Raw genomic sequence first — 4,644 nt, forward strand, 5'->3', positions numbered from 1 at the left:
CTCCTCCTCCTCCTCCTCCTCCACTTCTACTACTACACTCCTCTCACGTCTTAGGTTCCTGATGCCACTTCTCTTCCTCTTCCCTTCCCCAAGCTCCTGCTCCTCCTCCTCCTCCTCTTTCTCCTCTTCTTTCTCCTCCTCCCCCTCCTCCTCTTCTTCCTCGGCAGGGTAGAACGTTCATCCTCTTAACGCCTCCTCTCTCTCTCTCTCTCTCTCTCTCTCTCTCTCTCTCTCTCTCTCTCTCTCTCTCTCTCTCTCTCTCCTCAATCCTTCCTCCTTTCCTTCCTTCCTCCTTTCCTTTCTTCCTTCATCTATGCATCATCTTCTCCTCCATTCCTCTTCTTTTAAGCGCGTATCCTTCTTTAATATATATTTCTGCCCCCCCCTCCCCCTTTTTTTCCTCTCTCCTCTTCATCTGTTTTTATTCCTGTCCTGTCTTCCCTCCTCTTTATCCTCCTCCTCCTTTAACACTTCATTCTTCTTTTTCTCCTTTACTAACTTTATTTCATCTACTCCCTCTTTTCATCCCTATATGTTCTTTTTCCTCTCCCCCTTCTTCATCATCTTTCTCTACGTGCTCCTCCTTCTCTTCTTCCATTAAACACTTCATTCTGCTCCTTGCTTCTTACGTTTTCTCTCTCGTTTTGCACATTATCCTCCTCCTTTTCCTTCTCCTCCTCCTATTTCTCTTCCTTCTCCTCCTCTTTTTTTTTAGTCCTATACTATCCCTTGTACTTTTTTCGCACTATCTTCTTCCGCACAATTTTTTTTCTTTCTTCTTCTACCTCCTCCTTCTTCTCTTCCTCCCTTTTGTACCACATTTTCTCTTCTTTCTTCTTTTCCTCCTTCTTATTCTACATCTCCTATTTCTCCCTCATCTACGTAAATATTATCATCTCCCTTGCATTCTTCCTTCTTGTCCTATATTTCTTCTTCCTCCTTCTTTTTGTTTTCATTCTACTTCATTTTCTCTTTCTTTTCCCTTCACCTCTTCGTCCGGTTGCCCTTCCTCTTCTTCCTCCTCGTAATCCTCCTTCCGTGCTATCCTATTTTGTGTTCCTCCTCCTCCTCCTCCTCCAAGATCTTTATCACCAAAACGTTCGCTCATAAACCCTAGGCAGTTTCTGGGTAAAGGAGAAATTTCTTTACGGATCAAATGAAAAAAAAAAAAAATAAATAAATAAATAAAAAAAATAAATAAAAAAAAATAAAAAGTAAAATATATGGAAAGGTCGCGAGCTGAGAGTCTAAGGGAGGCTGAAGGAGGCTGAGTGAGAGAGAGAGGCTTTGAGGATTCGGTCTGAGCTTCCTCTTTGATATGTATTGAAGGAACTGCTTGTGTGAGGCTTTAGGGAGAGAAATGATGCGTGTTAGTGATAAGGAAGACAGGAAAGGAAAAGGTAAGAAAGGAGAGATTAGGAGTACGAATGAAAATGAAAAGGCAATAAAAAATGCGAATGAAAATAGGAAAATAAGAAAACATAGGAAAGGAATCACAAAGAAAGCAAGAGAGAATGGACAAGAAGGAATGCGTGTTAGTGAAAAGGAGAATTAGAAAGAGAGGGTAATGAGGAAAGAGCTAAACAATAAAAGTGAGAAGGAAGAATTGAAAAAAAAATAAGAACCAAAACACAAGAGAGTACGAAAGCAGTAATAAAGAAATAAAAAAGAAAGTGAGAAAGAGAGGATAAGAAGAAAACCGTGTAAGTGGTAAGAAAAAGAGAAGAAAAGACGGATTAGAATACATGTGAGAATGAAGAGATAAAGAAAATGAGAATACACAATAAGAAAGCAAGGAAGAATGAAAAAAAGATACCAGAAAAAAATGAGGAAGAAAGAATAAGAAAAAATAATGAGAAAGAAATAACAAAGAAGAAATAAGAAAAAAAGAAAGATAAAATATGAGAGGAATAAAAAAAAATATATATATATAAGAAGATAAACAGGAAAGATAATAAGAGAGAAAATATAAGAAATAAAAACATAAAGAAAAACAACAGTGTGTGAATGTGAGGAACAAGGAAGCTTAATAAAGGCCAATATTCTTTTTTATTTTATTATTTTCTCCAACGATGAATGCAAGAATAGTTTGTGTGTCAGTGTGTGTGCATAATACATTTTTTTTTTTGCTCATTCGTTTATTTATTTGCAGATAAGGAATTCATTAGAGGCGTTTAATTAATCAACACTTAAGTACGTATGCTCTTTAACTGCAAATTTGAAGAAAAAAACTATTAATAAACACATAATACAGAATAAACAGTTAGTATGCTGCTTGATTTTGTTCTCCCCTTGTTTGCTCAATGTTGTAAAAGACTATGGATCTTCTTTATTTGTTTATTTTTACACACACAAAAAAATAAGTAAAAACAAGGTATAACAAAACTATCAGTATAATAAAACCAGAGCTCATATTGTTCAGCGCTTTGTTCTCCCATCACGACTGTTTTCAGACCACAAACATGAGTATTGGAGTTTTCATGCGTGTTTTTCTTACTGATGACGCAGAATCCTTGTTAAACTATCACAATTATCATTAGTCATGAAAACATCCTTGAAAGTCCAGTCAACACCCACAAGAATCTGCTAAAATTAGTTGAAATGAGACACTAAAACGTTCAGGACTACGGAACGAAATGCAACACAACAAGCTTAAACAACAATAATAACAATAAGACAATGAAATAAATAAAACAATAATAATAAAAAAAAGAAAAACAATAAATGAGTGAGAATGAACTAGTGAAGGAGAATCAGAACAACGAAAGCAAACAGAGAGAAAATAAAGGAAAATTGTACGAAATACTAAATGCCTGTTTGTGTGTCTACCTGTTTGCCTGTCTGATTTCCCTGTCTGTCTGTCTGTCTGTCTGTCTGACTTGTATATCAGTCTGCCTAGCTATGCACTTTGTCCGGTTCATGTTTTGCGATACACACAATAAAGAAGAAAATAAAAAGGTAATTGTCACACTAGTGTTTATCAACCGTGTAAGTGCCACCCTTGACAGATATCCCGAATAACTGATGCAATCGTTAGTCCTCAGTACAACAAATTACTGCACATTAGTATGGGGCACCACACTGCTACATTACCCACATTAAAAAATTGGCCTTACAATAAAAAAAAACGATGCCTCAAATTACAAACTTTTGCTGCTAGAGTAGCCAGAGGCGCCTAAAAATATAATAATGCAATGTCTGTATTACTGGAACAATATTTGATAAAAGTTGAAGAAAAACATCAATTGGACACCTGTTCCTCTGTCTTCAAGATTTTAAATTGTTGTTATCCTGCATGGCTGAAGTATGTTCCCTGTCTTCGGGACGTAACAATAGAATCTGACAACAAGCTTGCTTGTTTGTACCTAAAACAAAAACTGATGCCGGTGCAGGAAGAAATGCCATGGGATCAAAGGATGCGGAGCAACCTTTCCTCTAATGTCTCTGTCGTTGCTACGTTTCCCACATCCAAAAGCAGCCCTACGCCCACTTTTCCAACAAAACACAGAACATAAATTTGTTAATTTTATTGACACAACTTTTTAGTTTAGTTTTAGTTTAATTTATTTTTAGTAAAAGAAAACCCACTCTTTAAGTGGAAAAAAGATATTGGATTTTTTTTTGTGTGTGTGTGTGTGTGTGTGTGTGTGTGTGTGTGTGTGTGTGTGTGTGTGTGTGTGTGTGTGTATGTGTGCGTGTGTGTGTGTGTGTGTTTGTCTATCTCGTTAATGAGGTGTGTCTACGAGTATCTGATCAATTAGTACGAGTATGTCTGTTTGTATGTCTATGTGTCTGTCCCTGGTCTGTCTGTCTCTCTCTCTGTTTGTCTGTCTTTGTGTATGTGTGTCTGTGTGTCAGTGCATCTGTTGTCTGCAGCCGCGCGGCTGTCATGCGTTAGTCAGCCTTTCATTCAGTCTTGTTGGTCGCTCATTCCAAGCACTTTATCAATCAGAAACTCATTCGTCAAGTACTCACCCTCATGATCATTCACTCCACATTCTCTCTCTCTCTCTCTCTCTCTCTCTCTCTCTCTCTCTCTCTCTCTCTCTCTCTCTCTCTCTCTCTCTCTCTTCTCATAATGTAAATATTATTTGTGAATAAAAGTCTCTCTCTCTCTCTCTCTCTCTCTCTCTCTCTCTCTCTCTCTCTCTCTCTCTCTCTCTCTCTCTCTTTCAATTATCTTACTGGTAAATATTTTTATAATAGAGATATTTGAAATAAAAGATAGATTTCATTAATATCAGTCAGGATGGCCGAGCGGTCCAAGGCGCTGCGTTCAGGTCGCAGTCCGGTCTTCCGGGCGTGGGTTCGAATCCCACTCCTGACAGAAACTTTTCCACTAAGGAGTTTTTGAGTCCATTGTCCACTTTTCCTCATCACCGCTTCACTGCCTCGTTACAGTGAATGAGTGGGACATGTAGCATCGTTTGCCTTCCTGTAAATATGTCATCTATTCCTTCCTGTCACTGTCTTGTCTTCTTGCCTTCCTTCGTTTCCCTTCAGTCCATCTCTCCTTATTTCTTCCTCCTCTCTACCCATTCCTCCATCAGTCCTTTTTCGTTTCCTTTCGATCAGTCTTGCTCCTCTTATCTTTTCTTCTCTCTATCTTCTCTTATCTTTTCTTCTCTCTATCTTATTTTTCTA

The 4,644-nt window shown here is 37.8% G+C and overlaps 1 non-coding gene across 1 annotated transcript; it reads left to right on the top strand.

The window, feature by feature from the left end:
- Positions 1-4,243: 4,243 nt before the first annotated feature.
- Positions 4,244-4,327, top strand: Trnal-cag (transfer RNA leucine (anticodon CAG)). The gene has a single exon. It is a non-coding gene; the product is annotated as a tRNA-Leu (tRNA).
- Positions 4,328-4,644: the final 317 nt, after the last annotated feature.

This window comes from Scylla paramamosain, chromosome 11, assembly GCF_035594125.1.
Source record: "Scylla paramamosain isolate STU-SP2022 chromosome 11, ASM3559412v1, whole genome shotgun sequence".
Taxonomy (NCBI): Eukaryota; Metazoa; Arthropoda; class Malacostraca; order Decapoda; family Portunidae; genus Scylla; species Scylla paramamosain.